Source organism: Cnephaeus nilssonii, assembly GCF_951640355.1.
Source record: "Cnephaeus nilssonii genome assembly, chromosome: 8".
Lineage (NCBI taxonomy): Eukaryota > Metazoa > Chordata > Mammalia > Chiroptera > Vespertilionidae > Cnephaeus > Cnephaeus nilssonii.
In genome coordinates, this window is record NC_137079.1 from 86,526,240 (window position 1) to 86,552,488 (window position 26,249).

At 42.5% G+C, this 26,249-nt stretch overlaps 1 long non-coding RNA gene across 1 annotated transcript in view; it reads right to left on the reverse strand.

Moving 5' to 3' along the window:
• Positions 1 to 3,313: 3,313 nt before the first annotated feature.
• The window catches only part of LOC307104620, a 186,116-nt gene continuing 163,180 nt past the window's right edge, over positions 3,314 to 26,249 (reverse strand). The window contains exon 3 of the long non-coding RNA XR_013813917.1: positions 3,314 to 3,394. This is a non-coding gene — a long non-coding RNA (uncharacterized lncRNA). The remainder of the gene's footprint in view (positions 3,395 to 26,249) is intronic.

The window sequence follows — 26,249 nt, forward strand, 5'->3', positions numbered from 1 at the left end:
TCTTTATTAGATAGGATAGAAAAGAGGAAGGGATAATATGGTGCAAGTAGAAAATGGAAAGAAAAAGATCAGGAAGACTTGAAAGATTTCATCTCCACCATGTTCTTGGAGGATGGGGTTTTTCTGCTTTTCCAGAAGGTACAGGATACTGCCTTTGGTGGCAAGGACAAAGAATAGTTGGGGTAACTGAGGACACCACCTCTCTGACAAGTCTAAGCCCTTAATGTCTGAGAAGGCCAAGAAACAGAACTTAATAGTTAAAGGTCATGCCAGATGGCAGTTCCAAACGGCCCATGTAGGTCAGAATCATATGCCTATGATGCAGCATTGTAGCAAGATTAGAATAATAGCAGATTATGGGAACTATTTGAATGTTTGTTTAATATAAATATTCTACTAAAGAGTGCTCCTCGGCTGCTGAGCAAGCATTTGTAGTTTGTATAATGTCAGAATGGGCCAAACGCTTAGTGTTGTGACCTGTTTTAAAAATAAAGTCTTAAAATCGTGTAAAAAATGATGATAGGGAGAGATTGAGTACTTAATTAAACACATACTTATTGAATGTTTACTATGTGCCAAGCACTATTGTGAGCCTTACGAATAAAAATGTCTGCCCCTGTGGTGCACACATTCTGCAGTGTGGATTGCAAGGTGGGAAAGGGGATATAAAAAAATAAAAATAACAAATAAATTATATAACATATTAGACAGCTATGGAGAAAATAAAACAGTGGAAGGAGTTAAGGAAAGTCAGTTATCAGGTTCTTAGAGTTTAAATAAGGTGATTAGAAAAGATGGCACAGGGATATTTGAGCAATGATGTGAGGAAGATGAGAGATAGAAATTGAGAAAAGCATTCCAAGCTAAAGAAACAGCAAATGCAACAGCCCTGGATAGAATTGTATCTGTCCTGTTGAAGGAAAGGCGAAGAGGCCAATGTGGCTGGGATCAGAGTGAGCTCCGGTAGAGTAGTTGAGGGAAGAGAAGTAAGGGGGAGGATCAGGTCACTTGGAGTCTTGAAAGCCACTATAAGGAGAATGAAGGGGACAAATCTGATTAGCTGTGAAAGTTGATAAAAACAGATGTAGATATCAATCATTCCCAGATTTCTAGCCCAAGTGACAGGGAGTAGCTATGTCATTAGCAGAGACAAGGAACACTAGAGGGGTTACAGATTTGTGCCAGAGAGGGTATGAGTGAAGAGAAAGGTAGGAAATCATGAGTTTGTTTGGAAGGTAGCTCTTTTGTGGTGCCAGTGGGGCCTCAAAAGTTATAGCTGGTACCTCTGAAAACAGGTCAGATTAGAGATGTAACTGGGGAATTCCCAGCAGAGAGAGGAGTGCTCAGGTATTGAATGGATGACCAATAGCAAATGCTAATGAATGATTGTTGAATCAACTTAGCGAAATGGCTCAGGAAATGTGTTGGTTAGGTTCTTTTCCCACGCACAGAACGGATAAGTGATCTTTGATATTGAGGTCATTGTGAAGCTGCACAGGAAGCTAGAAGACATTCATTCTTTTCTATTGATTTTAGAGAGAGAGGAAATGAGAGAGAGAGAGAGAGAGAGAGAGAGAGAGAGAGAGAGAGAGGATTAGAGAGATACATTGATCTGTTGCCTCTCCTACGCACTCCTACCAGATATTGGACCTGAAACCTAGGTATGTGCCCTGACTGGGAATCAAATCCACAACCTTCTAGTGCAGGGGGCAATGCTCTAACCACACTGGCCAGGCCTAGAAGACATTCTTAAATAGCAGCAGGATTCACAGAGCCTGAAAGATCATCAAGATACAGTGAAGCCAAGCCAGTGTGGCTCAGTGGTTGAGCATCAACCTATGAACCAGGAGGACACAGTTTAATTCCCAGTGGGGGGCACATGCTTGGGTTGCAGGCTCAATCCCCAGTGGGGTTGTGTGCAGGAGGCAGCCAATCAGTGATTTTCTCTCATCATTGATGTTTCTATCTCTTTCACCCTCTTCCTTCCTCTCAGAAATCAATAAAAATATATTTTAAAGATACAGTAAAGTTCTTGTAACCAAGCTATGTGTTTTTCTGCCCAGAACAGGCATTTTTCTGGCCATTGAGCTACTCTCTATCTCAACTTCTACTGATACTGATATAGTATATCTGTCATGCTGAAATTCAAAGCAAAGTTTGTCAATATCCAGAGATCAATTTATTGATTTGTTTTCCAACATTATTACTGATTGTATATTTGGCATCATGCATTGTCCTAGGCACTGTTGTGGAGCTTACATTCACAACAGGAAGACAGGTCATAAATAGGTAAAGTAATAAATAATATAATTTAAAATAGCAAAAAAAATGGCACATGAAATAAAATAGGATAATAAACTATGAGTTGATTGAAGATGGATTGGGGGGGTGGGGTAGGAGGACACTGTTCTAGATAGGATGGACAGAGGAATTCTCCCTGAGCAAATGACATGTGAAGTAAGACTTGAGTGATGACAAGAAGGAACCAGTCACACAAAGATCTTGAGAAAACACTCCAAGCAGAGGTAGAACAAATACAAAAGCCAGGCAGGAATGACTCTGATGTTCAAAGAAACAAAATAAGGGATAGGCGTGAGGAGGAGAAGGGAAGAGCTGAGAAAGGTAGGCAAGAGTCAGATCAAGTAGGTCTTTTAAAAGTCTGGATTCTATTTAATCACAAAGGGAAATCACTGGAGGGATTTGATCAAGTAAGCACTGCAACATGGTTTAAGTTTTTAAAAGACCAGTTTGGTACTGTGTGCAAAACAGAGGGAAGAATCTAAAGCAGAAGTCTGAGTAAGGGATGGCAGTGGCTGGGATGGGGTAGCATTGGAGAGAATGAGGAGTTTTGGAGAGCTGACATCACTTGCCGATTGATTAATTGTGGAGGATGAGGAAAAGAGAGAAGTTAAGAATTTTTTATGTTAATAAGGGTGATAATAGTATTGTACATATGTACAAAAATGGATTTATATTTTTGAGATGCAAACAGAAATTTAAGAAAATGTCACACTGATAATTCTTTAAAATACTTCAGCGTGACAAAAAAATAGCTAAGACAAACATGGTAGGTGATGAATTTATGGATATTCATTTGACTGCTCTCCTTTTCAGTATGTTTGAGTTTTAATTACTCAGAAAATTAAATGACTTCAAGTTTCCAGTGTAAGCAATGAGGTGAAGCCATTTACTGAAATGGAAAGTATTGGGGATGGGCAGGTTTGAGGGTGGGGTGAATCAAGAGGTTTGTCCAAGTTAGTTTGAAACTAGTGGCCCGGTGCATGAAATTAATGCATGGGGGGGGGGGGTGTCCCTCAGCCTGGCCTGCACCCTCTCCAATCTGGGACCCCTCAGGGGATAACCGGCAGTCGGACATCCCTCTCACAATCCAGAACTGCTGGCTCCTAATCGCTCTCCTTCCTGCCTGATTGCCCCTAACTGCTTCTGCCTGCCAGCCTGATTGTCCCTAACTGCTCCCCTCCTGGCTTGATTGCCCCTAACCACCTCTTCCTCAGCCCTGCATCCAGGACCCAGGATTCCCTCCTCCAGCTGACCACAGGCACCCAGTATCCGGGCTTCCCTCCCTCGGGTCAGCCATAGGCACCCAAGCCAGCTGCAGCTGTGGGGGATTGTGGGCAGGTGGCTTCGCCTGGGCTGCAGCCTCAAGTGCCGGTGGCCCGGGACCGCGGGGTGGGCGGCTTCTCTGTCTCCCAGGCCACAGCCAGCCACAGGTACTGGTGCCCAGGACTGCGGGGTGGGCGGCTTCTCCATCTACCAGGCTGTAGCCAGCCGCAGTTGCTGGCACCTGGACCACAGGCGGGCAGCTTCTCCATCTTCCCTGGGATGCAGTGTGGGTGACTTCTCCGGCTGGCTGCGGCCTGGGATCACAGGGCAGGCAGCTTCTTCATCTCCCTGGCTGCAACCAGCCTCAGGCGCTGGCGCCCAACTTCTCGAACCCCCACAGGCCCGGAACGGCGGGGGGGTGCAGGGGGGATGGGGCTGACGCCATGTTTTCAGGTTAATTTGCATACTCACTCTGATTGGCTGGTAGCGTAGCAGAGTGACAGTAATTTGCATGTTTCTCTTTTATTAGTGTAGATGCCCATTTTACATACAAATGGGGATATTATGGGCACTGAGATATCTAAGTCCTCAACTCAGGGAAAGGTCAGGGCTATTGTGGCAAAGACTGCTAAATCCCTACCTGATATCCACTCTCCTCTTCTCTCTTAGTAACAGAACCCTGATATTTAGCTATCCTATCTAATAAAACCCTAATATGCAAATTAACCGAACGGCAGAACAGCCAGTCGCTATGATGTGCACTGACCAGCAGGGGGCAGATGCACAACGCAGGAGCTGCCCCCTGGTGGTCAGTGCACTCCCACAGGGGGAACTCCACTCAGCCAGAAGCCGGGCTCAGAGCTGGTGAGCGCAGCGGCGGTGGCGGGAGCCTCTCTCACCTCCTCAGCAGCGCTAAGGCTGGGCCTCCAGTCTGAAATAGAGACGACATTCCCTAGCCTTCCTTGCATAGCTGTAACCATGACGAAGTTCTGGACAACAAGATTAAGTGGAAGTCTTGTGAAGAAATTAGAAAGGCTCCTTAAAGGGAACTGACTCCACCTTCTTTTCTCCTATCTGTAGTCTGGGATATGGAAATTACTAAAACTCCAGCAGCCATCCTGAAATAATGAGATGCCTTTGAAAATAGAAACCAAAAACTAGCCAAAACCGGTTTGGCTCAGTGGATAGAGCGTCGGCCTGCGGACTGAGGGGTCCCAGGTTCGATTCCGGTCAAGGGCATGTACCTTGGTTGCGGGCACATCCTTGGTAGGGGGTGTGCAGGAGGCAGCTGGTCGATGTTTCTCTCTCATCGATGTTTCTAGCTCTCTGTCCCTCTCCCTTCCTCTCTGTAAAAAATCAATAAAATATATTTAAAAAAAAAAAAAAAGAAACCAAAAACTAGTATAATAAATCAGATATAGAGAAGTTCCCCGGATTACTGATGACTATCAAGCCACAATATACATCCTAGTTTGCTTTCCTTCAAATTTCTCAGATACTAAATTTAAAAAATCCTTTTATTTTGGTTAAGTCAGTATTTTGGTTTTTTTAAAAAATATTCTTTCTCATCACTGATGTTTCTATCTCTCACTCCCTCTCCTTTCCTCTCTCTGAAATAAATAAAAACATATTTTTTGGGGAAAATAATAATACTGTGAATTACTTTTGTAATATGAATCACTAGTCCCTAATTATTATTATATTTTTATAAATCTGATTTTAATCCATTGGATTTTCTTAAATAAATCATCCTTTTAATCTGATTTCCTTCTACTAGAGAGTAATATATAATAATAACATGTATATATTAATATATTACACGTTATATCTATTAGTATATACTTATAAATATACTAGAGGCCCAGTGCACGAAATTCGTGCACGGGGGGAAGAGGGTGTCCCTCAGCCCAGCCTGCACCCTCTCCAATCTGGGACCCCTCGAGGGATGTCCAACTGTTGGACATCCCTCTCACAATCCAGGACTACTGGCTCCCAACTACTCACCTGCCTGCCTGCTTGATTGCCACTAACTGCTTCTGCCTGCCAGCCTGATCACCCCCTAACCACTCACCTGCCAGCCTGATCGACGCCTAACTGCTCCCCTGCTAGCCCGATTGCCCCTAACTGCCCTCCCCTGCCGGCCTGGTCACCCCTAACTGTCCTTCCCTGCAGGTCTGATCACCCTAACTACCCTCCCCTGCTGGCCCCAGAACCCCTAACTGCCCTCCCTTGCCAGTCTGGTTGTCCCCAACTGCCCTCCCCTGCAGGCCTGGTCACCCCCCAACTGCCCTCCCCTGCAAGCCTAGTCCCCCCAACTGCCCTCCCCTGCAGGCCTGGTCCCCCTCAACTGCCCTCCACTGCAGGCCTGGTCCCCCCCAACTGCCCACCCCTGCAGGCCTGGACCCCACAACTGCCCACCCCTGCAGGCCATCTTGTGGCAGCCATCTTGTGTCTGCATGGGGGCAGCCATCTTTGACCACATGGGGGAGGCCATCTTGTGTGTTGGAGTGATGGTCAATTTGCATATTACTCTTTTATTAGATAAGATATATTAATATACACATGTGCATATTAATATATTTATATTTCTATATAATATCCTATCTAATAATAGAGTAACATGTAAATTACCATCACTCTGCTATGCCCACGATTGGGCGGTGGGAGGCTGGGGGGCGGGACTTGGGGTGGCCTATCCGGCCATTGAGAGGCACGGATCCGCTGCCACTGAGGGGGGCTACCCTGCTGTTGAGAGGTGCAGGGGGTGGGACTCCCGCCCCCTGTGCCTCTCAACGGCCAGATCCGCGGCCACTGAGGGGGCCTGCCATGGACACCCAGCTGCGCCTCTCAACGGCAGGGTAGCCAGGTGTCCGCGGCAGCCCCCCTCAGCAGCCGCGGACCATCAAAAGCGTGGGAGCTGGGTGCCTGTCTGCTCTGGCACCAGGCCTTTCAGAAGCCTCCGGCTCGGCGGAGGCTTCTGAAAGGCCTGGTGCACCAGCAGACAGGCACCCAGCTCCACTGCGAAAAGCGAAAGCGTGTAGGGGACCCTACACATGCATGATTCAATCATTCACTGGGCCTCTAGTTTGTTAATAATATATCAAAATCTGACATTCTTCAAAAAAGTAATAGAAGCTGCTAGTATGCCTTGACTTTAGCAAGGTTTAAATTTTAATCCTTACAATATATTCATTAAACTAAAACATATTATCTAAATCAGTTGTTCCCAAACCTGACTGTACACAAAATCAAACTGGGAGTTTTAAAGAACAGATTTTGGGGCCACACCCCTTGAGCTTCTGATTCAATGGGAGCTATGGCTTAGTTTCCTTTGTGCAGCCATAGAAATAGGGAGCCAACTGAGGTTAACCCAGAGATGATCTTATTGCTACTATCCCAGGCCCTCCCTCCCCTAGTCCCTATGGGAAAGAGATTTCCAGCTTACATTGAACACAGTGACCCCACGAGGGGGGCTACTGGCTGAATGAGGTGTTCATCAGCGCCCAGGGTGGACCATCGCTCCGCAGCACAGGTGGGAGCAGACCCTGATCACATCATGCTCATTAGCCTGGAAAGTAAACCTCTTGTGATGAAGCAGGGTGTGTCACTGTGCTCACGGGGCTAGAAACTTTATCTACAACTCTAGCAGGGTGTTCTATATTTACTCATATATTACCTGGAAATTATTAGGAGAAAACAGAATATGCTCCAGTGATAAACAGAGTAATGTCCCCTACTCCAATGATGTCCATGCCCTACTCCCTGTTAGGTTATATGGCAAAAACAAATGGTTGCTAACCAACTGACCTTGGGGAAATTATCCTAGATTATTTGGGTGGGCCCAGGGCAATCACAAGGGCCCTTAAAAACAGGAGAGAGTGGTAGGAAAGAGCCAGAGGGATAATAGCATGAGAAGGACTCCAGGTTGCTGGAGAAATGGGACCATCAGCCAAGAAACATAGGTGGCCTGTCGAAGCCGGAAAAGGCAAGAAAATGGACTCCCCTAGAGCCTCCAGAAGGAACACATCCCTACGGACACCCTGATTTTAGCCCAGGGAGACCCGGATCAGACTTCTGGCCTCCAAAGTTGTAAGATAATACGTGTGTTTTTTTTAGTCACTAAATTTGTGGTCATTTTTTATAACAGGAATAGACAAGTAATACAACTCCATTTTTTTCTTTAGAATGCAAGAAAAGGAAAACTAGAACTTTAAATCTGACAGCCTGTCACTTTTTTACAAGGCCCTGCTAGCCATCGTTAATATGTATTTTACTTTTCTTCTTTTAGAAGAGACAAAGGAAATGCTGTATCTAAGATAACCAGGCTCATTTATCAGCCAAGTTTTTACCATAGGATTGTTGTAAGAGCCAAGACCCATATTTTTAAAATCTCCCTTGGTCTCTCTAGTATGCAGCCAGGTTTGCAAACCACTGGTCTAAAATTTAAATTCTAATCACATAATTACAAGTGGCTAGATGCCTAAAGAATGAGTACAGTAGATTATTATTATTAACCTGGGAGGACCGAACAAACGTGGTGTCCACAGAGACTGGGCCTGGTGATGTAACGTTTCATCATTAACCTGAATAATGGAATGGTGAACATGCTCATTAGATGTGAATGTGGTGCCAAAATGGAAAACAGGCGGAGGAGAGCATTTTAACTAATTCAAGAGGGTTGCTAGGACAGAGAGCATATTGACTCGAAGGACAGGGGACAGCAGAGTGAGGAAGTGCTGGAGGAGTTGCTGGGAACTGAATGAAGTTCAGTGAAGGCAAATGCAGAAGAATACACATTCTGTAGAAAGGAAGGAAATCAGCACAATAACAGGAGGGGTGGGGAAAACTTTGTAAAATTAGAAAAGGATCCTGAGGGAAGGCTGATCACGGAGTTGGGCGGGTGCGGGGAGATGCTGGAGGGAGCAGGAAGACCACTTGGCCTGGGCCCCACATCACAGAAGCCCTGAAATTCACAATTTTGACCTCGGGTTGGTATCTGATTGAGGTGCTTATTTGTTAATGTACACATGTGAAGTTCACCACAGTTTGACAATCCTCTTCTTGTAACTCTTCCTTTTTTAATGTTTTGGGAGCTTCAAAAAATGAAAGCAACCTAGAGGCATCAGCTTCAAGAATCCTGACTAGAGATCACGGTGGATCTCAGGATTCAGTCAGTACTGCAGTTTACGAAGCAAGCCTAAGGATGCGGCCAAAGAGTACTTTTGGGAGGATTCACAGGAGCAATGGGGTCTCTAGCAAGCAAGGCTGGGGAAATTAGAACCCAGAGAGGAAAGGAGATTTCCTTTGTTTTTGTCCTGAAGAAAGTTTTATTGGTACTTTTTTGTTTTTCTCTTTTTCTCCCAGAGTTATACATGCACATGATATAAAAATGTCACATAGTTCTACCAGGCTTGCTGTGAAAACCAAGCTCCTTCTCACCAGATTCCACAAGATGATTCTTTTTGGTATGTACCTTGAGGTCTCTAAATTAACATGCTTGAAATACTATGCCTCACTTTTTCAATGTTAGCCGTTATCTGATTTGTCACCCTGATGGAAGATAGGGATTTGTATCTTTCTTCCTGTTGCTGGCCTCAGCATACATTCTCATCCTTCCCCATCCCCCACTCTTCCGACACAGTTATGCTGTAACCTTGGTTTGGTAAATATTCAGTGTTTGCATTATTGTGACTATAAAACACTATTCAAAACTGAACTATAATAAATTATGATAACTCTTCCTTACCTGAACACCTTTTTGTCATCTCCAGAGCTAATAAATGTTTGAGTTTTTGTTTGCTTTATTTTCTACATACTTATATGTGCTATTTGTCCTCAAGACATTCAGAATCTTCAAATATTCCAATAATTTCACCAGTTTCTCCAACAATCTCTCCCAAAGCCTTGCATGCAGCAATCTGGACTTGAGGCAGGTCCCAGGGTTCTCTGCCTCACTCCTTAGTGCACTTTTTTTATTTGCTCCACATTTTGACTCGTGTTCTGGGGCCTTCTTGAGGCAGAGAAATGGAATATAAATATTTGAGGTCCTGCATGTCTGATCTTAATCTACCCTGACATTGAAACAGTAAAAATAGTGTAGGCTGAGTAGAGAATGCTCAATTGGAAATATAGTAATTTCCTGAGAAATTTGAAGACTGTTGCCATCTGGCCTCCAAGGTTGCTGTTGAGAAGTCTGAAACCATTCTGATTATTTCCTTCCCCATTACGGAAGCTTGTAGCATCTTTGCCTTCTCCCCATTGTTCTGAGATTTTAGCCTAGCATGCCTTGATGTGGGTCTATTTTCAATCTTTGTGCAAATATTTGGTGACCCTTTCATTTCAGAATGCACACTCCGCTGTTGTGGGAAATATTTTGAATTATGTCTTTAATGATTTCTTTCCCCTGGTTTCTCTGTTCTCTCTTTTTAGAAATCTTATTTTCACATATTAGATCTCCTGTTATAGGCTCCACATTTTTCATTAGTCCATTTTGCTCTCCAATTTCAGGATGGTTTACTCATCTTTCTAATATTTTCTAATATTTTTATTGAATGTTTATTTTCTAATATTAGAAAATATTTTTATTTTTCAAATATTTTCTATATTTTTATTATTATATTTCTAATTTCCAAGAGGTTTTATTTATTCCCTGAATGCTCCCTTTTTCTAATTTGATGGCTACATATCTTAGCTCTGAGGATATTAACTAATGAGCATTTGACATTTTCTTCAACCTGCATGGTCCATCTTTCCTCCAATTCGCTTCTTTCTATTCATTTTGGTCTCTGTGTTTCATGTGAGAGGCTTTCCTCATGTCTGATGAGCCTTGCTTGTCTGCTCCTCTTTAAGAACGGGGGCTGAAAAGCTGAGTGCAGGTCTGAACCTTAAAGGGCTCATTAACCAGAGACTTCACTACGTCCTGGGCAGGCTGTTTGATTGGAGGACTCCATACTAACACCTTTAAGTTTTCCCTCCTGGGAAGACCAAATTCCCCAGAGAGGACTCCTCCAGGCTCATGCCTGAAGATTTTAATTCTGGCTGCAGGCACTGTGGGAGCCTACTGGAGAAAGAGCCCTGAGTCTCCATCTATTCACTTAGCCCTCCGTTTTTGACACAGCATCCAGTCCTCAACTCTGCCTGGTGCCCTCCAGCCCACAGACCTTCTGTTCTCGTCTCTCTGCGGTGGTGCAAGGGGCACTGGCATGACTGTGCAGAGGGAAGAAGAGCTGGGAGTCTAATTGCTTCCTAAATAGACTTTAAGCCACTTCCGGTTTTAGCATGCCCCACCTCACTTCCAGAGATATTCCTGTGCCTTCGGGGGATTCTGGGAGGTTTCTCGAATTCCCCACTGCTAGTTTAGGATTCAGTTTTCCCAAGTCTGCTATGTCATTGGCTACATTTCTTTCCAGAGTTTGAAATTTTGTTGCTATGAAAACTTTTAAAAATGTTTTGTCTCTATTATTTCTTCCCTTTAAAAACATTAATTTACTGTTTGTGAGGTTTTGGAAAAGATAAAAAGAAATGTGTGGGTGTTGAATGCTCCAATATTTACTTGGAAGGGTTACTTCTCTCTCTTTACCTTTTTCTATTGTTTTTAAAATCATTTGTTTATTAATTATTACTTACTAGAGGCCCGGTGCATGAAATTCGTGCACAGGGTTGTGTGTCCCTCAGCCCAGCCTGCACCCTCTCCAATCTGGGACCCCTCGAGGGATGTCCGACTGCCCGTTTACTGACTACCGGTAGGATCGGGCCTAAACGGGCAGTCGGACATCCCTCTCACAATCCAGGACTGCTGGCTCCTAACTGCTCGCCTGCCTGCCTTCCTGATTGCCCCTAACCACTTCTGCCTGCCAACCTGATCACCCCCTAACCACTCCCCTGCCAACCTGATTGATGCCTAACTGCTTCCCTGCCAGCCTGTTTGCCCCTAACTGCCCTCCCCTGTAGGCCTGGTCACCCCTAACTGCCCTCCCCTGCAGGCCTGGCCACCCCTAACTGCCCTCCCCTGAAGGCCTGGTACCCCCCAACTGCTCTCCCCTGCAGGCCTGGGTCCCCCCCAAATGCCCTTCCCTGCAGGCCCGGTCACCCCCAACTTCCCTCCTCTACCGACCTGGTCACCCCTAACTGCCCTCCCCTGCAGGCTTGATCACTCCCAACTGCCCTCCCTTGCAGGCCTGGTCCCTCCCAATTGCCCTCCCCTGCTGGCCATCTTGTGGTGGCCATCTTGTGTCCACATGGGGGCAGCCATCTTTGGCCACATGGGGGCAGCCATCTTGTGTATTGGAGTGATGGTCAATTTGCATATTACTCTTTTATTAGATAGGATTGTTTTCTTCTTCTTCAAGTTAAGACAATCCATTGCTTTTTTACAAAGCATCTATAAAAGTATAGCATATAGGAACCACGAAATAATGATCAGCCATTTTAAGGCTTGAGAGCTTCCCAGATGCTGTCCTCTGCAGTTGGGGCATGTATGTGCATGTGTATTCAGCAGGGAGACAGCTGCAGCTTACCTGGAAAGATCATATTCCCACAAACGATGACACAAGACCAGTAAATAGTAATACACCTCTAAGAAGGAAACAAAGTAGGTCAAAATGAGTCATCATCCATGGTGTAACTTTTCTCTAGTCATTACCTCAACCAGAGAAGACTTGTTTGGGTGGACACTTGAGTTCTCTCACTCATAATCAATTGTTTGAAGCAGTTGTCTCCAAAGTTTTTGATTTGGAAACCATTTTTAACAAACCCTCAAACGTGTAAATGTATTTATTTGCAAATTGTACATGTTTTACTATATCAACATTAAATATAGCATTGATACATATATAAGTAGAAACTTTTTAAGCATGCAATAGAAAGTAAATGAAATAGAAGTTCTAATATTTTCCTTCAGCACCCCAGTAAATCATCTTGCACATCATAGACTTCTCAACCAGGATGAGTAACAGAACAACTGGGAAGGTTTTGTTAAATGACTCCTAACCAGGCCCTACCTGGCCATTCAGAATTAGAACTTCTGAGGGTGGGACTCTGGCAATGATATTTTGGAAATGTTTTCCTGCTGATTCCTATGGGCATCTCTGGGTAAGAAATATAGAGCTAAAGATTTAACAACTAGTGTCCATAAAAACTGTAAATAGTAGCCAAATGGCTATCCTGAGTGCAAAGAACAGGCGATTAAGACTGAGAAATTTATAGCTTGATTAAAGATCTGGATTATCATATACCTAAAAAAAACCTTTGTTTCCTTCCCTCACCTCCACCTTTTTCTTCCTCTATATCTGTCCTTTCCCTTCACTCCTTAATATAACTTTGTTTTCTGTTGTAAACAATGGGCATTCATTATAGAAAATATAGATAAGCAAAAATGAAAGAAAAACTCATCTATAACCTCACAATTCCAAGATAACACTTAAAATTTTTAGTTATAGCCTTCCAGATATTTATATCAACATATAGTATATTTAGAAGAGGGATCATACTGTACATGCTGTTTTAAACCTGACTTGTTTTCATGTGGTAATTATATTTCTCCACGACAGTAAGAATGAAAGCTCCAACGAAGCCCTAAATGGCGTGAGACAGCTGCTTTGCAGCACAGAAAAGGTAGATGCCCTTGAGGGCTCAGACCTCTGACTAATACTCTCTCTTACCGCTCGTCTGATCCTCCCTTACCTTCCTCTCCTTTTGCTTTATTTTTAAATACTCACCCGAAGATATCTTTCCATTGATTTTTAGAGAGAGTGGAAGACAGACATATCGATGTGAGAGAAACACATCAGTTGGTTGCCTCCTGCAGGAGCCCCTGACCAGGGCCCAGGCAGAGGAGGAGCCTGCAACTGAGGTACAGGCCCTTGACCAGAATCAAACCTGGGACCCTCCGGTCTGCGCTTGGGTCCACAGGCTCTATCCACTGAGCCAAACCATCTAGGGCTCCTTTTGTTGTTTACATGCCCTTTCTCTTTCTTTTCTTTTCCTTTTTTTTTTTTTCCACCTCTATCCTCATCTCTTTGAAGGAAAGCAATCCAGGCCTTCAGGACAAGAGTTAATATTTGACAGAGTTAAACTTCCCTGTAATTTGACACAGGGTGCATAACCACGGAGCCAGAAAGACAGCTCCACCCTCGTCTGCAAAGGAGGTTTTCTGAGCAAGCCCAAGCAAGAGCCCTCTGTCCTTGATGACTATCTACTATTTCCACTTGGGAGCCCAAATTAAAGTGGCTTATTTGCCTTAGAAGCAAGATGTGGCCAGAGGCAGCCTGCGATGCCCAGGTTGTTGACCAACCATTTAAGGGAAATTGCATTTCTGGAGTTGAAACGAAGGGAGACGGAAGTACAGTTGACACAAGGCACGGACTGAGGAGGAGTCAGGCATGACACTCCAGAATATGCCAGTTGCAGCACTTCCGCCTGGAGGGTAGTCAGTTTCCCCACCGCTGTTATAAAACTGGTTGCACAAAACCAGTTCCTCTTGCTTGAGGTGGCAAGCATCTTGTCAGTGCTGTTTTACCCTCTCACGGCTCCTCACTCTGCTGCCAAAGAAATTTCCACCTGTAGTTATTAATCAACTGATAGTGAGGAAAGTTTCTGAACTTTGAAAACTTCACTGGGCTGGTATGAACAAAAGTAAACACTTCGCACTGCAATAAGAGCCAAATTGTGTTTTCTGGAGGTAGTGGGAAATTACTGTTTTCATTAAATGCAAGCCACTGCTTCCAAACCACAATGTGCTTGGGGATGAAATGATCATTGACTCCATTGACTACGAGAGGCTACATTAGCCAACTCTCTAATGGCACTCTGCTATAGAAGGTTCCAGAAAATGAGTAGAAAGTGATAACTCTTTACCCCACCTTCAATACCTATACCCTCCCTACCAACAGCAGCTTCCCAGTTGTCTGTTGGAGTGTGGGGCCATCAGAGCATGCATGTGCTTCTGCTAGGGAAGTGATGGCGAACCTATGACACGCGTGTCAGCACTGACACGCGTAGCCATTTCTGATGACACGCGGCCGCATGCCGAGGATGAAACATTTGCTGCTCCTGAGGATGAAACATTTGCGACTAGAGTCTTGGCGTTAGTTTTTTCCTCAAAGTGACACACTACCCGAGTTATGCTCAGTTTTTTGGCAAAGTTTGACACACCAAGCTCAAAAGGTTGCCCATCACTATGCTAGGAAGATGCTGCAGGGGGAGAGCAGTTAAGGGCTTCACAGGATGTTAGCTCGGTGGGCGGGACTCCTCCTGTCATCCTGCAGAAGCGAAGCCTGAGAAGCCAATGAGAGCAGAAGAGAGGAAGGCCTCCCTTCCCCTCCCACACACAACTTCTCCCTTTCTCAGCAACAGCTGCTTAAGAAGCAGCACTTACCATGTGTACAAAGTCAGATAGGAGATGAGGAACTGGGAAAAAATATTTTTTTTATAAATATTTGAAAAAATATATTTCAACAAAAATATTTTAACTGAATATGTCCAGAGGATCTCTTATAGAAATAATATCTGTGGCCTATGACAAAGTTGAAATTAAAAAAAAAAATGTTTTCTTTGAGAAACACTGGGAAATTCGTTTTTCTTCCCCACAAGGAAACAAATCTTCACTTGTAATGGCACCAAAAAGTCTAACAATAGGGACTTAGTCTATTGTATATGCAGGCAACCTGGCATTAAGAGGCCTATATCAGCCCTAGCTGGTTTTGCTCAGTGGATAGAGTGTCAGCCTGCAGACTGAAGGGTCCCAGGTTCGATTCCAGTCAAGGGCCCAGGTTGCAGGTTCAATCCCTGGTAGGGAGCGTGCAGGAGGCAGCCAGTCAATGATTCTCTCTCATCATTGATGTTTCTATCTCTCTCTTTCCCTCTCCCTTCCTCTCTGAAATCAATAACAATAAAAATGTAGATACTTTATAGAGGCCAACTTTTGAATGCTTGAGATAACTTTTGAATGCAGATTCCTGGCACACACACACACACATACGCCATCTCCCAACCATCACTCTAAACATGACCTTTAGCCAAGAGGCATTTTCTGCAAGTTCTCTGGTGTCTTAGCGCAGGCTGTTATAATGAAATACCAAAGATCGGGTAACTTAAACAACAGGCATTTCTATTTCACAGTTCTGGAGAGTGTAAGTCCAAGATCCCTGTGTCAGCTGAGTCAGTTCCTGATTAGGGCCCTTCCTGGCTTATAGATGATCACCTTCCTGCTGTGTCCTCATATGGCCTTTATTGGTGCGTGCATGTGAAAAGAGCAAGCCCTCTCTGTCTTCTTATAGAGCCACTTATCCCATCACGAGGGTCCAACCTCATAACCCCATCTACACTTAATTACTCCCAAAGACCCTATTTACAAATAACTATCACATTGGTGTTAGGGCTACAACGTAAGAAATTTGGAGGGAACGCAAACATTCAGGCCATAACATCTGGATTCTGATAGGAGCTTGGAGTAGTTGACTTTAGTCCTTACTTTTGCAGGTTAGAAAATGACTTCTGTGGGTGATGGCTTGCCTGCTTCAATCAGAACTGTTGAGGATAAAAGCAATGGAAAACTGGAAATTGTTTTTAAAAATTTTGACACTTAAAAGGGAAGTATATACAAGAGTGAATAGTCACTTTCTTCCACTGAACCTAACATCCCCTCCTATGTCCTGTCTCCTTTTCTTCCTACTTTTTCTACTAACACAATCCCTTTTTCTTCTCTCTTCAATTGGGAATGCATAACATAGATTTAATATTTTACTTGGAATGTAGTTATTTCAATATGTTGACCTTTTTTTTACTTTGGGTCACTAGCTATGGCAGGAGAAAAAGATTCTTATCTCTGTCTCAAAGTGAATCATGTATCAGTGTCGAGGTCCCCTGTAGTGTAAGAGGTCAGTAAGGGTCTTTGGGGTTTAAAAAACAAGACCAAGGACAAGACTCCTCTACTTTTCAGTTTTGCAAAAGCAAGTTTCTATTATGCTAAAGTCAGTCCTGATCAATAATCTACTGTGGAAGCAGCAGCTTAAGATCCCCAGGTTGCTCTCTGTTTATACCTGACCTCAGATTGCCCTTGGGTGGGGATATTCATGGAACCCAGAGTTTTCAGGCTACATCCAAAAGGGTTGAATCAACACAATGTGCTTCTCTTACCTTTTAGCCTCCTTTTCCCTACCCCAATACATATAGGTAAAATCAAATTGAAATTAACACCGAAGACTCCACAAAGAGTAGAGAAGCTACTACAGGGTCATGAATGTAGTCAGAATATGTTGACAGAAGGAGGGGAGAAGCCATTTCAATTTCTCTAGGTGCTTAGGAGAGTACTTCGGGGGATTACTTTTATTACTTCGGGGGATTACATTACTTTTATTTTTAAGCCTCAGCTGGCCAAGCCCATTTCTTCTCCCCTATGCAGGGATGAAACCATGAGCTCTCCAATAGGTGGCCTGTCAGTGGACTACTAGTCCTAGACCATTTCCGGAGACGAGCATGTGACATGTGACAAAGCCACAACCTTTGATCACTGTCAGCTATGTGCAGTTTCTCCTTTTTTTTATCTTCTCTTGACCTCACAATGGCTGTTGAAAGTTCCCCTATCTACAGATTCTGGGCCAAGATTAATTTTCGTTAAGAGGAAATTCTCCGTTCTCTGAAACAGTGGTCAAAATGTTTTATTTTATGAGTAGAAACTTTACTTTTTCTGATGTAAATTATTAAGCATTCCTGTTTCTTTTTTCTATAGTTGGAGTACAGCAAAATTGATATTATACAAGAAATAGACAAGGAACTTCCTGGTAAAGGGAGGAAATAACCAAGTAGTTGAAAGCAGAGGCCCAAAAAGTAGCTTAGTTCTCTATTCAATCCTTTCTTTTATTAGCATGACTTCCCCCATCCAGAAAAAAAGAAGAATAAGAAAAACACATTCAAAAAATTGTATGACTCAGTTTCCCAACTGTCCTAAAAAATTTTATGTTCCCTGTACCACCCTTGCCATATATAGAATTAAACCAAACATAGAAATCTACCACTTCAAGCGGATAACTGTATGTCTCTACTGTCACTTCCCCAAAATAGGAAGAACTCTCTTTTGTTTAAATGACAGGTACCAACCCTCACAGCTTTCTCTTTTATAAGTTCATGTGTCAAGGTAGCATTTCAAAACAATGGAGGGAAAAACGGATTATCTAATACATAATATTGAGGTAACCATATAGTCACATGGAAAAAATACAACAAAATCCATATGTAGCAAAGACTTAAGTATAAAAATGAAAATATAAAAGTACTGAAGAAAAAATGAATTACATTTTTAAAAATTTTAAATCATTTTTGGAGTGAGGAAATATTGCATAAAACTTAAAAGTCATAAAAGATTCAACTATATAAATGTTTTTTAATTTTTAACATGTGGGAAAAAAAACCCACCAAAAACAAAGCCAAAAGACAAGTGACACAATGGAAAAAAAAAAGCGTTAGCAACTCTTATCACAAAAAGATAATTTCCTTCAGATAAAAAGGAACTCCTAAATTTTAAAAGAAAAATACCAAAACCCAATAGAAAAAATGGAAAAAGTATACATGCAAACAGTTTACAAAAAAAGTATATAGAGGAGGCTCATAAATATAAAAAGATGCTCAGCTCTGGCAGGTGTGGCTCAGTTGGTTGGTGTGTCATCCCATGTACCAGAAGGTCACAGTTTGATTCCCAGTCAGGGCACATACCTAGATTGCAGGTTTGATTCCCAGTCGGGAAGCAACTGATCAATGTATTTCTCTCACATCAATGTTTCTTTCACTCTCTCACTCTCTTTCTCGCTCTCTCTACCTCTCTCTCTCTTCCTCCATAATAAAAGGAAAGAAAATTTAAATTACACTGGTAAACCATTTTTTTCCTATCAGATTGACAAAGAACAAAAATTTTAATAACATACTTTGTGGGCAGCACTGTGAAGAAATAAACATTTTACCCATGGCCTATGAGAGTGTAAAATGGTACAATTTTAACAGAAGACAATTTAGTAATGTCTTTCAACTCCGAAATGTACATAACCCTTGACCAGCAATTCTACTGGTAAGAATTGGTCCTATAGATATATCCATATATGCACAAAAGGAAGTACTAGGTATACCAGTTAATAATGTGAATTTTTTTAATAGATGGAGTTACATATATGTTGATATACATGTGATATCATATCAATGTATGCTATTTTGTTGTATTGACAGCAAGCTTCAAAACTTTATATGTCAAATTTGCTGAGGCTGTTAACATCATAGATATTTTTATGCTTAAAAATGTCGAATTTCATGCCAAAAAAAAGAACATTTGCAGGAAGTTTTAATTCATTACTTTATTTTGAAGAAAAAGTTACCGTATACTTCGGGAAGTTTATGGTGAACTTGCTCCATTTCAAGATACTTGTGAACGCTGGTTTAAACGCTTTAAACGTGATGATTTCGATGTGAAAGACAAAGAATGTCCAGGTCAACCGAAAAAGTTTGAAAACCAACAATTACAAGCATTACTGGATGAAGATGCATGTCAAACTCAAAAACAACTTGCAGAAAGATTAAACATTGCTCAGCAAACAATTTCCAATCGTTTACAAGCAATGGGAAAGATTTTAAAGGAAGAAAAATGGGTGCCACATCAACTGAACGAAAGACAAATGGAAAACCGAAAAGTCATTAGTAAAATGTTGCTTCAATGGCACAAAAGAAAGTCTTTTTTGCATCGAATTGTGACTGGCAATGAAAAGTGGATTTATTTTGAGAATCCCTAGTGTACAACCCCATCAACATCGGCTGCAAGGCCAAATCGCTTTGGAAAGAAGACAATGCTCTGCCTTTGGTGGGATCAGGAAGGTGTGGTGTATTATGAGCTTCTAAAAACAGGTGAAACCATTAATACCGATCACTACGGACAACAAATAATTAATTTGAACCACGCTTTGATCGTGAAACAACCGCAATGTTCCAGAAGACACTGCAAAGTAATTTTGCTTCATGATAACGCACCATCACACACTTCAAAACCAGTTAAAGACACGTTAAAAGATCTTGCCTGGGAAGTATTAACCCACCCGCTGTATTCACCAGGCCTTGCTCCTTCAGATTACCACTTGTTCTGATCGATGGCACATGCACTTTCTGAGCAGCACTTCAAAATGTACAAAGAAGTGGAAAATTGAGTCTCTGAATAGTTTGCCTCAAAACAAGGAAAGTTTTATTGGGACGGTATCCACAAATTACCTGAAAGTTGGGGAAATGTGTAGCTAGCGATGGACATTACTTTGAATAAAGCACTTTTGATGTTTTTCTTGAAATTATCGTGTTTTCTTTGATTACAAAATCCGCATTATTAACTGGTACACTAGGTTCAAAGTCATTCACATCAGCAGTTTAAGTGTAAGTGGATTACCATGCAGCTGTAAAAAGTAATAAGAAAGGGATGTCTGGTAGTCCTGTTCTTCTACACTAAGTGTACTCTTTCTTTAATTCTTCCCCCACTTAGATGCCTAAGGATGGGAGCGATGGCTATGTGAAACACTGCCACAATTACATGAAAAGATTCAGCATTTTATACTCAGGGAAAAGGTAAGCATACCACATTAAACCCTGTTAATTTAAGTTCCTATGATTTAAAGGCACATTATTCTATCAAAGGTTGACAAAGCATACCTTTATAATGTGGAGACAGAGACTGCTAATTAAGTTAATGTTGTATGAAAAATTGTGTTGGAGGTAGAAATGGAGGAAGAAATGATTTGGACTTACTTAAAAGAAACAAACACTTCAAGCCTACTAACAATTATGGTAGAGCCTCATTAAGTTGGACTTAACCAGTTTGGCATTTGTGACAAAATTCAGTGTCAGTGCTGACTTTTAGTTTCATTAAATATAATCTTTATTCAAGATAAAGAGGTGTTTTAAAGGCTTTTTTCCCCTCTAATTTCTCAAAACACAATTAAATACAAATTATGTATTTATGGAACATTCTTATTTTATATAATATCCTCTATTTTAAGACACTATCAATTATGGTTCACCATTAAAACACTATTTTTAATATACAAACTGTTTTTAATTCTAATTTTGGAAATGGTAAACATAAAAAATGTCCCATCTTAGAATTAAAGAAATTCCATAGCCTGTTACTCCTTCTGGACTTCAGACCCTTATAATCCAACTGCATACTGGTCACAACCACCTCTATTTGAACATCCCTGAAATTCAATCCTCATCCAGTCCATCCTTTCACCCAAATCTGTTTCTATTTCCATTATCCATTTCTATTTCCATTATCAAAGCCTTGCTCAAGTCAGAAACCTTGACTTCTCCTTTCCTCTCATCCTCCACATCCACCAGTCACCAAGTTCTGTTCATTGTACCTCCCAGACATATTTGAACCCATCCACTTCTCTATAACCTTTGCCCACACCACCAGCTTCTCTCTCCCAGAAGACTACAACAGCCTCCCAACTGAGCTCCACCTTCTCCTCACTGCAGCTGAAGCCATCTTTTAAAAAGCCTGCACTTCTTCAAATATTTTCAATAGTTGTCCAAGGCCTTTAGATTAAAATACGAAATTCTTATTATGGCATCTGAGGCCCTTTGCAATGAGAACCAGTGTTTTGTTCTCCAGCATCATCTCAGTCCACTTGCCTTCCTCCTCTAGAAACTCCTGTTGTATCGACTATTTTTTTAGTTCCTCGAGCATTCGAGCATTCGTGTAAGGCTGTGCCCCACTATTGATTTCCCCTCTTCCCCTTTGTTTAGTCTCTGCATGCATACCCTTTAGGCATCAGCTAAAACATCTCTTCCTCAAGGAGGCCTTCTCTGACCCCCAGTTAGACCAGGCCCTCTGCTCTATGCTCCCACAGCCCATTGTTCCTTTGCTTTCATAACACACTTCACACCCACTATCATTTGTCCAAATCCATCTTCCCTGCTAGAGCACAGATTATGTTCTTGCACTGAGCTTTATGCCTGGCACACAGTACGCTTTCCTTAAAATGTTGATAAGTGAATTAAAGAATAAATGCTTTTAAAGAATAAAGAATAAATATTCATATATATGCTGCTTAAAAGCATGGACTCTGGAATCAGTCTGCTGTATTCATATCTAAACTCCCGAGTTATTAGCAAGGAGACAAATTACTTAACTTTTTTTGTGCCTCAGTTCTCCCTTTATAAATGGGTATAGCAACGCTACTTACTTCTCATAACTTGGGGGCAGTTATGAGGACTGAATAAATAAGTGTAGTTAAAGCACTTAGGAGGTTGTCTGGCACAGAGTAAGCACTCAGTAAATATTAATTATTACCTCATTTACCTGTCCCAACAATCCTAGAAGGAATTATAGTCTCCAGAATTTGAAGATGGGGTAAGAAAAAAGTCACTGTCTTCAGATGAAACTACCAAAAGTCAACATAAAAAAGCAGAACCTCAGCCCTCAACTGGTCTGCAGGGATGAATTGGATATAAGCCGCTGCAGATAAAGCTTAAGAAACCATCCAAATGAATCAAGGTAGCGGATGCATCTTCAGTCCCTGACTCTAAGATTAAAGGAGATTATGCACAGTAAGAGCACTTAGAAAATCGTCAAGTATTATAGAAACATTTGCGGTTGTAATTACTGTTATTAGTGGTAGACTAATTCTATTACCCAATCAATGGTATTGTAACATGACTGTATGAAGCAACACAGTTGTTTGTAGTCACAAGGACCTATTAGAAGGGCAGATAACTGAAGTGGGAAGGGAAGAATTGGTAATGCTTATCCAGCCCAATCCAATCAAAAGGGATGCTCACGTGAGACAAAAGAGGTAGAATTCATGGAACAAAGTGTTTTCCGACACTCTGCAAATACCTAGATTCTAATTTTCCATGCTTCTCAAGCCAGTACTTTTCCTTGGATCAGTTTTTCAGATACCTGGAAAATAAATAACTTGTTTACTAATCACTAGAAAGTGAGTAGATGTGTATTAATTTAGTCAGTCTTCAAATACTTCTTGAGCCCCTAGTATGTAGCAGGCACCAGACAGTGTTAGAAGTAAATAGTTCCTGCCCTCGTGCTACAGTCCAGAGGGGAGACAGACAAACCAGGAATCACATAATAAAAACATCTTGACGAAGGGGTATATTAGACTAGAAGATTAAAAAAGGCTTTTCTGACACTTTTTTTTTTCTGACACTTTAAGTGAAGGCGTTAACCAGACAGTGAAATGCAGGGAAAGCTATCAGACAGGAGGTAGTAAAGAGCTTGGGGGTGTTTGAGAATCTGAAAAGCCAGTACAAGTTGGAAGACATCAAGGGAGAGAAGGGTCACATGAGATGAGCCTGGAGGGGTAGCAGCAACCAGATCACAAAGGGCCTTTGAGACCCCTTGGGGGCAGTTTGGATTTATCTTGAAGATAAAATATAAAGATATGATTAGACATGATGACATTTGTGCTTTTAAAAAATCCTTCTGGTTGCTACATAAAGAATGAATTGGAGGGAGGCAGTAAATTAAAAATAGAGAGACCAGGTAGGAGAATTTTGCAATAGTCCAGTCAAGGGATAATGGTAACCTGGATAAGAATAGTGGCTGTAGATAGAAGGGGACAAATTTGTGATATGTTTAGAAAATAGGATTACTAGGACTTGGTGATGGATTGGATGTAGGGGAGGAGCTTGAAGGAACAGTTTCAGGATTCTAGCTTGAGCAATTGGTTTGAAGAGTCGCCATCCATTTACTAAAATACACAAGGAAATGCAGCTCTTCCACTTTCTCTAAAAATCACTGGAAAAAATATCCTGGGGTTATTGGCAAAATTAAATTATACTAGTAAACCTGTAGGCAGAGGAGATCATCATGGACTCAGGAAGTTAATAAAGTGTCTGTGGGTGTGTGGTCTGTGAAGACAAAGGAGGAGTGAGGGTAGTTGAAAGGGAAAGGTGGGAAACTCAGACTTAAGGATAGAATGATGGAACTGCAGAGCACACCAGGATGTAGAAAAGAGCCAATGGCAAATGGGCTTCATTTTACAAGTCAACTTGTGGGCTAGGTTGGTGGTGGCTCAATGCAGGGGGATTAGCAAAATCTGTCAAAGGTAGGAGATAAAAAAAAAGTGGGGGCAGCCCCAGCCAGGTGGCTCAGTTGGTTGGTACATCGTCCCATCCCATACACCAGTGGTCGGCAAACTGCGGCTCACAAGTCACATGCAGCTCTTTGGCCCCTTGAGTGTGACTCTTCCACAAAAAATCACGTGCGGGCGCGCACATACAGTGCGATTGAAACTTCGTGGCCCATGCGCAGAAGTCAGTTTTTGGCTCTCAAAAGAAATTGCAATCGTTATACTGTTGATATTTGGCTCTGTTGACTAATGAGTTTGCCGACCACTGCCATACACCAAAAGTTGCGGGTTTGATTTTGGTCAGGGCCCATACCTAGGTTGCAGGTTGACATGGTCAGGGCACATAAGGAGGCAACCAACATATGTCTCTCTCTCTAAAATAAAATAAATAAAATAAAATAAAATAATAAAATAAAATAATAAAATAGTGGGGGCAGAGCATCACAGCTACCTTTCCCAGACCAGAGGATCTGTGTGGGTTACCAACCAAAAAATTTGATAGCTAAAATAAAGTCAGATTATTTCTGCCTACGAGGCCAGGTTCAAAATGTTGGATTTAGTTTAGGATCTCCAAGGAGCCTTTATAGATTGAAGGAGGAGGAAATACCATGAAATCTTTAGGAAAATGTATATATGTTGCTGGTGGTGTGCTACATAAAATAAAGAGGGAAAGGGCTGGAATCCTAGCAGAAAACTAGGAAGCTGTTAGTTTGATGTAAATTAGTGGCTTTTCAAACTTTTTTTAAGCAGGGAATCCTTTCTAAAAATTAAATCTTATATGAAATCCCAATGTGTAAAGCAGGGGGGGGGGGAAGTTATCTTGTTATTAGGACAATTTATTTTATAGTTTTAAATCCTACCTAATAACAGAGTAATATGCAAATTAACCATCACTCTGCTACATGCACAAGCCATGCCCACCAGCCACGCCCACCAGCCAATCAGAGTGAGTATGCAAATAAACCCAACCAAGATGGCTACAGCCACAGAGAGCAAGGTTTCCCAGGCAACGGATGAAGCCAAGCTTTCCACCTGCCATTCCCGGCCTAAGCCTCCACTCAAGGCTACAAAGTTTCAATTATAGAAGGTAAACAAATCCAAACAGAAATGACGGCAGCCACGGAGCTGGAAAGAGCAGGAGGCTAGGGTTGCCCACCCCCCACCCCCACCCCTGCTTTCCGCACACCCTGGCTGGCCCAGGCCTCCGCTTAAGGCTACAAAGTTTCAATTATAGAAGATATACACAAACCCCAACAGAAACGGCTGCCAGCCAAGGAGCGAGCAGGAGGCCTGGCTCCACTCCAGGCTACAAAGTTTCAATTGTAGAAGGTAAATAAATTCCAGATACCAGGGCCTCCACTTGGGTAACCAGGGGTTGTGGCCAGCCTGAAAACCACCACAGGCTCCTCGCTCAGGCTGCCCCACGCCCCAAGGGAACCCCCACCCTGATCTGGGACACCCTTCAGGGAAAACCAGCTGGCCCCCACCCGTGCACCAGGCCTCTATCCTATCTAATAAAAGAGTAATATGCAGATTGACCATCACTTCAACACACAATATGGATGCCCCCATGTGGTCAAAGATCCTGCCCCCATGTGGACACAAGATGGCCACCACAAGGTGGCCAGCAGGGGAGGGCAGTTGGGAGGCACCAGGCCTGCAAGGGAGGGCAGTTGAGAGGGACCAGGCCTGCAAGGGAGGGCAGTTGGGGGCGATCAAGCCTGCAGGGGAGGGCAGTTAGGGGTGAACAGGCCAGCAGAGGAGGGAAGTTGGGGGCAAACAGGCTGGCAGGGGAGCAGTTAGACATCAATCAGGCTGGCATTGGAGTGGTTAGGGGGTGATCAGGCTGGCAGGCAGAAGCGGTTAGGGGAAATCAGGAAGGCAGGCAGGCGAACAGTTGGGAGCCAGCAGTCCTGGATTGTGAGAGGGATCAGGCCTAAACGGGCAGTCAGACATCCCTTGAGGGGTCCCAGATTGGAGAGGGTGTAGGCTGGGCTGAGGGACACCCCTCCCGCCCCGTGTATGAAATTCTAGTGTATAATAAATGCTTATAGCAAGGTCAACCAAAAGATAAAGGAAGTTGATTAAACACAAAAGTTTTACCTCTAGGATGATGGAAGAGAGCTGCATTCTTGTATTAGCTATAGCATCCAAACATCTATTTTATTTTGGTTTTACAGTAGCAAGGAAACCCTGATACACTGGTTCACATAGATAAGTACTAGTATATGGTAATTTTTGATTGTTTGTTGTGTATTTTACAGCTTACCTGAAATCACAGGGTACTCTTCAATTAAACTAATCCAGAAGATAGTGCTGTAGGAATTTTTTTCTTAATAAATATATGAATAACAAGAAGGGTCCAAAGCACATAAATGTGTAGCCATCTACAGTGTGATCGGCCATAGTGTAGGCTATGTGCTATTGCACAATCACCCTGGTATGAGGATACAAGTGCATGGAATAAGTCTTGGGTCTGGCCAGGCAGTTAATGACGGGCAGTGTGCCTGCCCCATGGTAGTGGCTAAGTTTGCAGTTTTGTATGAGCAGATGTGCACAGACTAGAAGTGAAAAAAGAGA